A 12,052-nucleotide genomic window follows, 5' to 3' on the forward strand; every position below is an offset into this window, starting at 1 on the left:
AGTCTCCCTGTTGCTCCTTTGGAACCCGGGCTTCCAAAGTTGGAAAGTTCGCGGGGAGAAGCGATGGGGGGGAGGACAAGGAAGAGCTTGTTGTTGGGGTGACTAGGCATTGCGGCGTGGTCCGGGGCGCGACTCGGGAGGGAGCCTCCTGGGCTGCGTCTTGCCCAGGGGTCGCAGAGCCGGCGCGCGGGGAGCAGGTGCAAGCCACCCGCTCCCGCAGCGCGGACTCGCAGAGGTCGCAGCTTGCCGGCTCCCTAGCTCTCGCTGGCGGACTCGCAGAGCCCGAGAGGTTGTCTGCAGCACTGCAGAGAGGTGGAAGTGGGCTCGACACCATGCGCGGTGAGGAAGGCTGTGCGCGGGGGAACTGGACCTGAGGATGGTGGCAAGGAAGGGGCGTCGTTCGAAGTTGGATTTCAACACAATGGGCCCAATGACCTGGGAGGCAGCGACTTACTGAGCCTTTGGGGTTGTATAAAAAAGGACAGGAACTCAGATGATAACTGAGGGGTGAAGGGTATTACTGAATACATTTGCTTGGACTACAGCAGCGCTCTAGGCTTTGGCGTGCTTTTTGCTTTTCCTCCCAAGTCTGGCTTGCGGGAGCTTAGCTCCGCTCTAGAGGTCACTAGGGGGACACAACTTTATCTTGGCGCATCAGCTTGCTTTTTAATTGCTCCGGAGTACTCAAAGCACTTATTGGAAAGCGTTTAAAATCATGATCTTTAATTCTTAAGAAGACATTACTATGAAAACACCTGGGATTTTTTGTTGTTAAAAATTATAACCTATGTATGACAATTTTATTGCAATGCCTTTTCTTAAAATATTATAGCTCCTGTAAAATTAGAGGGGCTTTAAATCTCTGATTCCCCCCCCTCCGTAAATTAGCACATGAGTATAGAGATACACGAGTAAAGAAAGAAGAGAGAATATATTCACCTACAAACAGATTCCTCTCTTTATCATAATATCAAAGAATTAGTCTAAGCCCAGATTGACAAGGCGTATGAGCTACACTTTTGGTTCGCTCCTTTTTTATGGAACCATATGGCACGATGAGTGAAACAGAAGGATTGGTTTTCAGCACTGCTGATGTGGCTATCCATTGGCAGAAATACATTTCATTCCCACCCCAAACCTTGCAGATTGTAAATGGTCCATGAAGAGTGGAAAAAATTTTACAGTTTTACAGTACATGGTAGCCAGAGAAAATCTTACCCTTGAAATTAATAATCTTGGCAGAAGCACAAAAAGATACAATTAGATTGATGAAATGAGCTCATATAAGAGATTTGATGAAAAAGACACCTCCCCTTTATTCTTCCCTCCCCTCAAAACACCAAAAAGTTTTTGTTTTGTAGGTCAGTATGGAATCATTTGTATTTTCTTGAATAATTTTAATTTGATAGTGAAATAATTGAAGAATAGCAGTTAAGTGTTAACAGTTTCTCTGGAAGGATTAATAATCAAGCTTTCCTACAACATGTGGTCTCAATAAATTTTATGTAGTACTTTAAAAATAAGGTTTTCTCATGCTACATGTTTTTCTTAAAGGAAAAGTTATGTTACTTAGCTCCTATCGACTTGTGTTGAGTTGTTCTTGTTTTTTAAAACAAGTTCATTTAGTATTTCACAGAAAGAAGGACACCTTTAAAAACAAATCCTTGGAGTTTCACTTTAGCGAAGCAGGACGAATTGTGATATTTGATAGATGACAGAAGCAAACCCAGAAAGTTGTAATCTATTGACTTGCCTCAATTTTGCCTTTTAAGAGGAGAGCTCTACAAAAGCATCTGACTGCAGGCTTGCTGAACTGCTCTCAGATATCTACTTCTAAGCTACAACCAACTAAACTGGGACTGCCTGGTAGGAAAAATTTCTAGGCTTTATTGGCAGGGGCAGGCTACTGGGGTGAACTTTGCTGGATAAAACACTGTAGATTTAGCAATATTCCATGCTGTGTTGGTTATTCTCTTACAAGAGCTGCTTCTCTGCTTAGCTACACTGCATGCAGGGAGAGATCATTCGTCGGATCTTGTGACAGGCAAGTTGCTCATTGGCTTCTGAAGTCCTAGCAAGAGAGACTATCCATAAGCCTAGAAATTGGCCAAAGAGAAATGCAGTTTCTTAACATTGATAGAAGAATAAGATCTGTTGGCAGGATTTCTCAAGGGACATTAGCATTCATTTGTGACATCTCATCAAAAGGACAGTCTTTCAGAAAGGCAAATGGAATCTTTTACAATCCAATATTGATAATGTTTTTAACGAAAAAATGCTATAGTTCATAATCAATACAAGTCTTATAAATGCAAGCTGGTTACATTGGTTATAATCATATTACCACCCCCACCCATGCCTTTTCCAATATTAGTACAACAAAGACTTCTTACTCAATTACTTAAGTGTAAAACTTATGTTTAGGTTAATTTATTCATTTATTCATTTAGCACATATTTATTGAGCACTGAATATGTACCAGATTCTGTGCAAAACACTAGGGATACAGTAATGAACATGATAGACAATGAAGTCAGAGGAGGCCTGGAAGAAGCAGGTGACAAATACATGAACCAGAAAATTTCACATAGTGATTAATACCAGGAGAAATAAAACAAAGTGATGTGCGAGCAAATGATTTTGAGGTTACTTTAGATTGTCTGGAAAGGTGGCATTTGTGTCGGGAAACAAGTGATGAAGAGTAATTTGCATGCCAAGAACTGGAACATAACACTTCAGGCCTTAAGTTAGAAATGAGGTGGTAGCTTGGCACATTCACATACAAAAGGAAGAGGTGTAATGTGTAAGGAAGAGACAGTTAGGGAGAAGCCAGGCCTTTTTGGTCATAAAAAGGAATATAGAGTTTAAGTGCAATGAGAAGCCATTGGATATTCACTTGCTATTTGGGGATACATTCCTCTCCTGGAAGATTATTATTTCAGGGAGAGGAGCATTCCTACATCAACTCCCTAGGCCAACTAAGGTGACCTAATAGACTTCACTTGTCTAAAAGGTCCGGTTATACTCACGTTATTTTCTCTTGCTGTTCACCAGAATACCTATGCAATTTCAGGCTGAGATATTGATAGCATCTCTAGGAATCCCTGCTCAGAAAACAATTCTAGAGAGAATGAGGATTAATTTAACATTTAGTACAAGATGATAAGATTAGTCACTTCCCTGGCAAGCCTTTCAATGCAAGTAAGTCTTAGGAAAAACATATTGTAATGGTAGAGGGGGATTCTGAGTGGTCCAGAACATGACTGTGCAGTAGGCAGAATGTGGAAGGCAGCATGAGGGGCTCCTAGGTAACAGAAAGGGGTCCACGGAAGGAGAAGAGTGATGTTTGGAAGGGGACATGAGAAAGCCTCTAAAACAACATCAGCCAATTCGTGATTTTGCCAAGTGGAAGCCTGATATGAGCATGTTCCAAGAGAAACATTCTCATTCAAATACAGAAAAATTTAAACCAGGGTACTTTTGTGCTTTTGACTGATCTTTTTATAATGAAGCATTTGTAACAATAAAAGCATACAGATGTTTACAAAGTCTCTTTGATTTTACTTAATCACTGTCAGGTTGTTCTGATGGATTACAGACCTCACAAATGAAAATAGCATGAACATATTAATGATAACTGCTGTTTGTTGGAGGTAGTTGCTTGATAGCTAGTTAAGGAAATCATGGTCTTGGGTCTCATTTTACTGTAGAGATGTTGGTAAGCGGGATATGGGGTATATTGGATGATTTTCTTTCCCCTAAGCATTTGTGACAAGAAGGTGCTATGATATTCAGGAAAGACACAAATAATAATAGATTATTTTAAAGGTAATCATGGCCTACTTCCACCTCCAAACTACCTACTTCTTTGCCAAGGATTAACAATGAAAACATATACTATAGCTCCAGGACTTTGTTCAGTCTCCTCCCCCTCTTTATACTCCAAGTGACTCCTTTGAGGCTAGCAAGGCTAGTAGGACCTCAGGGATTACCTAAGAATGGGGTATGGCCCTTAGTGATACTGGAACACAATGTGTTTATGACATCAGCTTTTTTTTCACAGTAGTGAATCATAGCATGTTAGAGTTAGAAGGTTCAGTGTTGATGGAGTTATTGAAGAAATGATGGGGTAAGAGGTGAGTGATACTGCTAAATGCAAGAAGTCTATGTCTGTAGGAAAATTGGTCAAGTTTATTATTCATAAGTATGTATTCTATACAACTCAAGAAATACACACACACACACATATATATATAGTGAAGTCTGAATATAAATTAGGAACTGAGCACTTCCTCTCCGTGTGTGTGTCTATATATATATACATACATATATATATATACACATACATATACATATATACTCATAGATATCCTGGGGAATTATTTAAAGAGAGTGTTATTTTTACATCAGCTCCCTAGGCCAAGTAAGGTGACCCAATGGACTTCACTTTTCTAAAAAGTCCAGTTACACTTATGTATCTTCTCTTAATATTCACCAAAATATCGACAATATTTTGGGCTGAGATGTTGATAACATCTCTAGGAATCCTTACCTACTGGTATTCACACCTGTTCATACTCCCCTTCCAAAATGAATCACAGCTGACCATGTGATAAGTACTGTACAGCAGAAAACTACATCATAAAGGCATACACTATGGCTTCTGCCTTGTTCTTTTATATTCTTTGCTTTCTTATGTTGCTCATTTTGGGGAAACCAGATACCATGTTTTAAAAATACTCAAGGATCCCTTGGATTGTTTTTTGAAGCAGAGGTTCATACAGATATTATTAACATTTCAGCCCAAAATATTGTCCGTATTTTGATGAATAGTAAGAGAAGATACATAAGTATAACTGCACTTTTTAGAAAAGTGAAGTCCATTGGGTCACCTTACTTGGCCTAGGGAGCTGATGTAGAAATATTGCTCTCTCTAAATAATTCTCCAGGATATCTATGTGTATATAGGTATATGTATGTATATGTATATACCTATGGAGAGAGAAGAAGAGCTCAGTTCCTAATTTATATTCAGACTTCACTATGTGTGTGTGTATTTCTTGACTTGCATAGAAGTCTTGAATCTTAGCTCTGTGTGGGAAGAACTGAGGCCTCCTGCTAACAGCAACAACTTGCTAGTTATGTGAGTGATCTATCTTGGGAACAGACCCTGCAACCAAGTCAAGCCTTCAGATGACTGTAGCTTCAGCCAACATCTGACTGAATTTCATGATTAGCCCCAACCCAGAGCTATCCAATCAAGCTGCTTCTGGATTCCTGAATCACAGAAACCATAAGATATAATAAATGCTTACTCTTGTCTTAAACCACTAAAATTTGGGGGTAATAGGTTACATAACATTAGATCATGAATATACCTGTGGTTCATTATTTTTGCACCTCTATCATGAAATGTAATATTTGTTACTAGTTCCAACACTGATCTTGAATCTTAGCCCTCTTTCCTATTTAGTGAATTGGGCTGAAACCCTGTTCTCTTTTCTTGTTTCCCTTGAGTTTCTTGTAGCAGCTTGCTTTCTCCTCTGCTTTTTTGAGTACTCATTCCTGGCTCCTCTAGTTCATTTAGTTTAGAAGATACTTTCCAAATTGAAGCACTACCGAACCAAAAATCAGAGTGATAAAGAGAATACAAAAGCCCTAAAATCTCCCAACAGCACAAGATTTCACAGTCCTCCAAACTAAGAAGACAGAAAGTTTCTTAAAATCTACAATCTTTTATTCTCACCATCAAAAATAAGAATGTGAGGTAATGAATATGTTAAATAGCTTGATTTAGCCATTCCACAATGTGTATATATATCAAAACATCAGGTTTCACACCATAAATATATAAATTTTTACTTGCCAATTAAAAAAGAAAAAACCCAAAGAAATGAAACCCTAAAATATTCAAATAAAAACCCTTCCAGCTGTATTTATCTATTCCTCCTTACCAAAGAATCCCTTCCTCCTCCCAGCCCAGTTAGTCCTTTGAGGTATAAATAGGAGACTGAGAAAGAGGATTTGAAAAAGGAAGGTTGCCATCTCTTCTACTTGAGAGTAGGATATTAATCTATTTTATTCGTTCATGTAGTTCTCTATTCATTCAATAAGTGTTAATCAATCGCTTACTATGTACTGGGCACTATTCTAAGCATGCTTGGGATAAATCAGGGAACAAAATGAATTCTTCATGAGGTTTACACTATACATAGGGAAGACAAACAATGAATAATAAGCATAAATACATTGTTGATATTAAAAATTGAAAAGTGCCATGACAGAAAGAAAAAAAAATGAGCATAGTAAGGGGGATTTGGATTCCTAATCATGGGATGATGGTGGGCCAGCTGCAAGTATTAATAGGGTGGTTAGGGTAGGACCAATTGAGGAGGTAATATTGAAGGACATGAAGCAGTGGAAGGGGAGGAGACTTCCAGAAGGAAGGAAAAGCCAGAGCAAAGACCCTACAGTGAAAATATACCTGGTATGTTTGACTAACAGAAAGAAGACCAAGTAGAATTAGTAAGGGTGATAGAAATAGAAAAGGAAGTCAGAAAGATGAGGGAAGACTAAATTATATTAAACTTTTTAGAAAGTTTTAAGACTTTGGTTTTTACTCTGGGGAAATGTGGCACCAGTTCAGATTTTGAACAGAGGAAAAATATGATCTGACTTACATTTTAAAAGAATTGCTATGGCGACTGTGTTGAGAATATCGAGCCAATATGTAGGGGTAATGAGAAACTAGAAGACTAGTAAGGAATCTTTTGCAATAACTCAGTAAAAATTTTCTTCTTTTGGTGGCTGAATAATACTCCATTGTGTACACACACAATGCACACATGCACAAACATACCCCTCACATTTTGTTTATCCATTCATCTGTGGATAGACACGTAGGTTGATTCCATATCTTTTTCTCTGGAAAAATATCTTTTCCTCTGGAAAAATATCTTTTCCTTTGCCTATTTTTAAGTTGGGTTATTTGTTTTTTTTTTTGTTTTTTGTTTTCTTTTGTTTTGTTTTTGCTATTGACTTACAACAACATGGATAAACCTGGAGGACTTTATACTAAGTGAAATCAACCAGGCACAAAAAGAAAAATACTGTATGATCTCACTTATATGTGGAATCCAAAAATATTGAACTCATAGAAGCAGTGAGTAGAATGGTGGTTGCCAAAGGCTGGTGGAGTGGGAGAAGTGAGGAGATACTAGTCAAACAGTACAAACTTACAGTTATAAGACAAGTTCTGGGGACATAATATACAGCATAGATAGTGATGGATATTGTATTAGTTTGTTTTCATGCTGCTAATGAAGACATACCCAAGATTGGGTAACTTATAAAGGAAAGAGGTTTAATTGACTCACAGTTCCACATGGCTGGTGAGGCCTCACCATCATGGCAGAAGGTGAATGAGGAACAAAGTCACATCTTACATGGCAGCATGCAAGATAGCATGTACAGGGGAACTCCCCTTTATAAAACCATCAGATCTCATGAGACTCACTATCATGAAAACAGCATGGCAAAGACCCACCCCCGTGATTCAATTACCTCCCACTGGGTCCCTCCCATGACATGTAGGAATTATGGGAGTTACAATTCAAGATGAGATTTGGGTGGGGACACAGCCCAAACTATGTCAGATGTGTTATTTAATTTGGTTGTAATAATTATTTATTATACAGCGTGTACATATACCAAATCATCATGTTGTACACTTTGAATACATACAGTCTTTATTTGTCAATTAATATTTTAAAATAAAAAGTTGCTTATAAAAATAATTCAGTTGAGAGATGATAGTGGCATCTATCAGGGTAGAAGCAGTGGTGAACATGAGAAATGGAAGGATACTGAATATATTTTTAAGGTAGAACTTATATAATTTTAAAAACTAACAGGATGTTTCATGTGAGAGAAAGAAAGGAGTGATGGATTAATGCACAGTTTTTGACCTAAGCAACTAAGAGAAGGTGGACTTGGCATCAACTACTATTTGAAGATTGTAGAAGGGGCAAGTTTATGGGGAAGGATCAGAAGTTTAGTTTTGGACACATTTGGGTTTGAAATATTTATTGGATATACAAGTGAAGGTGACAAGTAGGAAGCTGGATATGTGAGTCTGGAGTCTTGGAGAGAGTCTTGAGCTGATCATATGAATTTGGAAGTCATCAGAACATGGGTGGTATTTAAGATCACAGACTGGGTGACTCACTGGGAATTGAGTATAGATTGAGAGAAATGATCTGAGCCCAGGGCTGCTCCATTATTAAGAGATAAGTGAGAAGGGGAGGAGTCAGTAAAGGAGATTGAGAAAGAGCAACTGGTGACTAAGAAGTGGGTGTGGGGTCTTGGAACCAAGGAAGAAAGTGTATCAAGGAGGAAAATGATAATCAACAGTGCCAAACGCTGCCCATAGGTCAGGTAAGATCAGGGTTGAGAAATGGCCATTGTATTTATTAATATGAAAGTCATTGAAGACCTTAATTAATTAATATGAAAGTCAAAGACAGCCCAGGTGAAGTGGTGGCAATGATGCTTTGAGTGAAGTGGGTTAAGAGAGAATGAAGAGGAGGAAAATTAAAGACAGCACAGTCAACTGTTTTGAAGGGTTTTGCTTTAAAGGGAGCAAAGAAATGATGATATGGCTGGGGATGGGAGTTGTGGAGTTGAAAAAAGATTTGCTTTTTTAAGATGGAAGAATAATAGTGGGTTTTATTCCTTGTTGTTTGTTACTATCTGTGTATTGAGGTGGGTTTTAACCTCTCTTTTACTATTTTAAATTTTGGGTGCTTTTTATGACAGTTTCCTATGGAGGTAAGATGAATTAATGTAGAATGGTCTTATGTTGCCTAGTTCTAAGGATGTTTCTCTTTTATCTTCTTTTACGTCTTTAAATGTATTATCTTTAATAAATATTAAATGGAGTATTAAGAGAGGTATAGAAATGGATTTTCTGACAAAATAATAAAATATGCCATAGTAGGAAAAAGTTTCCAGAAGACAAGAGTTTGCCAGTCATCTTGTTGCTGACTGTGGCAGTCCATTCCCTCACTTGAAAGGATCTTAAAGAACTAAAGAAAAATTAAAAAAAAATTTGTGTGGGAACTAGCCTAATGCTTCTCAACCAGGGGCAATTTTACAATATCTGGAGATATTTTGATTGTCATGACTGGAGTGGCGCTGGTGGCATCCAGTGGGTAGAGACCAGGGATGCTACTAACATTCTATAATGTACCTCCTCACAACAAAAGATTACCTAGTGCAAATTGTCAATGTTGCCAAGGCTGAGAAGCTATGGGCTAGCCCTATCATCTTTCCTTTCTTCCAGAGAGAAGCTAGGAAGCTGCTTCTGAAAAAGGGATCCAGAAGCAGGAGCTTTCCCTGTCCCATTGTTCTGTGTTTAGATGAGACACAGCTTTTAAATAAATGATTAGGGTTCAAAATAAAGACATTTCTTTTTTGCCTTTGCTTTCTCTTTACCCCCTTCTGTGGATTCCCATAGTATAATCGAATTTTATAACTTTTGGTAGTTTCCCATTAGGGCCCACGACAGAGGAACATTAAAGTCATGGTGAAAAATTCTTCATTCAGTTGAGAAACCACAATTTCACATTGCTGATTTCTATTCTGCATCTGTCTGACAACTTAGTGAAGGAAAGGATGAAGAATAGGGTGATTTGTTAAGCTCTGACTCTACAAATCACTATAGCTTTTTAATATGAAAGGAGGGGTGGCCTCTCAGGCATCTTTTTTTGTAGCTTTTTTGGGCCATTAGGATTTTGGATGAGAGCTGCATTGTTTATTTATTTATTTTTATTTTTTCTCCACCTTCTCATTCTTAATAACTCTACCTTCAATATGTGCTTTATCTTTTAAGAAAGGCTCTGAAGAAACTCAGAACAGGTCCTAAGTGCTTGTTGAATGAAAATTTTCTTGTAGAATCAAAAATTTAAAACCCAATTTTAAAAGAAGCAATTTTAAATTCATAGTTTTTAAAAACTTAAAAGGCAGGTTTTTTAATATAAATTTTCTAGTTCTCTGGATTGCCTTTCAGTGTTCAAAGTCAAGGACAAAAATCAGGCTTTCAAACTGACATTTTAGGAAGCATCCCCCTTGAGAACTGGAACAAGACAAGGATGCCCACTCTTCCCACTCCTGTTGAACACAGTACCGGAAGTGCAAGCCAGAGCAATCAGGCAAGAGAAAGAAAGAAAAGGCATCCAAATAGGAAAAGAAGAAGTCAAACTATCTCTCCTAGAAATCCCTAAAGACTGCCAAAGACTTTTGGAACTGAAAAATGACTTCAGTAAAGTGTCAGGATACAAAATCAATGTGCAAAAATCAGTACAATATCTTTACACCAATAATGTTCAAGCTGAGAGCCAAATGAAGAACATAGCCTAATTTACAGTATGCACACACACACACACCCCTTGGTTTCACCTCTAACCAAGGAAGTAAAAGGTCTCTAGAAAGAAAACTACAAAACGCTGCTGAAATAAATCATAGATGACAGAAACAAATGGAAAAACATTCCATGATCATGGATTGGAAGAATAATAAAATGGTCAAACTCCCCAAAGCAATCTACAGATTCAATGCTATTTCTATGAAGCTACCAATGGCATTTTTCACAGAATCAGAAAAAACTATTCTAAAATTCATATGGAAGTAATAAAGTAATAAAGAGCCCAAATAGGCAAAGTAATCCCAAGAAAAAAGAACAAAGCCAGAAGCATCACATTACCTGACTTCAAACTATATTGTAAGGCTACAGTAAGCAAAACAGCATGGTACTGGTACAAAAACAGACACATAGACCAATGGAACGGAAGAAAGAACCCAGAAATAAAGCTGCATTCCTACAGCCAGCTGACCTTCAACAAAGTAAACCAAAATCAGCAATGGGGAAAGGACTCTCTACTCAATAAATGGTGCTGGGATAACTGGCTATCCATATGTAGAAGAATGAAACTGGACCCCTACCTTGTATGATATGGAAAAATTAACTCAAGATGGATCAAAGAATTAAATGTAAGACTTCAAACTATAAGAATCTTAGAAGAAAACATAGGAAACACCATTCTGGACATTGACATTGGGAAAAATTTATGGCTAAGTCCTCAAAAGCAATGACAACAAAAGCAAAAATTGCAAGTGAGACCTAATTAAACTGAGTAGCTTTTGCACAACAAAAGAAACTATCAACAGAGTAAACAGACAACCTACAGAGTGGGAGAAAATATTCACAAACTGTGCATCTGACAGAGGTCTAATATCTAGAATCTATAAGGAACTTAAACAATTGAACAAGTAAAACACCAATAACCCCATTAAAAATAGGCAAAAGAAAGACATGAATGGACATTTCTCAAAAGAAGACATACAATTAAAAAAAAAGAAGACATACAAGCGGCAAAAAAAAAAAAAAAAAAAACCATGAAAAAATGCTCCACATCACTAATTACCAGAGAAAGGCAAATCAAAAATCACAAGATACCATCTCATATAAGTCAGAATAACTATTATTAAAATTTAAAAATATTTGGGTGAGGCTGCAGAGAAATGGGAATGCTTATAAGCATATACACACTGTTGGGAATGTAAATTAGTTCAGTCACTGTGGAAAGCAGTTTGGAGGTCTCTCAGAGAGCTTAAAACAGAACTACCACTTGACCCAGCAATCCCACTACTGGGCATATATCCTCAAAAAACAAATTATTCTACCAGAAAGACACATGCACCCGCATGTTAATTGCAGCACTATTCACAATAGCAAAGACATGGAATCAACCTAGGTGCCCATCAACAGTGAATTGGATGAAAAAAAAAAAGGTACAAATACACTATGGAATACTATATAGCCAAAAAAAGAACAAAATCATTTCCTTTGCAGCAACATGGATGCAGTTAGAAGCCATTATCCTAAATGAATTAATGCAGTATCAGAAAATCAGATACCACATGTTCTCGCTTATAAGTGGGAGCTAAACAACAGGTACTAATAGACATAAAGATGGCAACAATTGATACTGGG

The 12,052-nt window shown here is 37.6% G+C and overlaps 1 protein-coding gene across 16 annotated transcripts in view; it reads left to right on the forward strand.

The window, feature by feature from the left end:
* Positions 1-12,052, forward strand: part of SLC44A5 (solute carrier family 44 member 5) — a 514,237-nt gene that overhangs the window by 108,929 nt on the left and 393,256 nt on the right. Inside the window, exon 1 of one of the 16 annotated variants that reach the window (XM_001167833.7) lies at positions 4,031-4,136. The exons of 10 other annotated variants lie outside the window; for them this stretch is intronic. The gene's annotated coding sequence lies outside the window, so the exon portion shown is untranslated. Of the gene's footprint in view, positions 1-4,030; positions 4,137-12,052 lie in introns of those variants that run through there. 5 more of the 16 variants (XM_063800312.1, XM_001167809.7, XM_063800297.1 and 2 more) reach the window with 5 other exon arrangements.

This window comes from Pan troglodytes, chromosome 1 (genome assembly GCF_028858775.2).
Source record: "Pan troglodytes isolate AG18354 chromosome 1, NHGRI_mPanTro3-v2.0_pri, whole genome shotgun sequence".
In the NCBI taxonomy this organism is placed as follows: Eukaryota; Metazoa; Chordata; class Mammalia; order Primates; family Hominidae; genus Pan; species Pan troglodytes.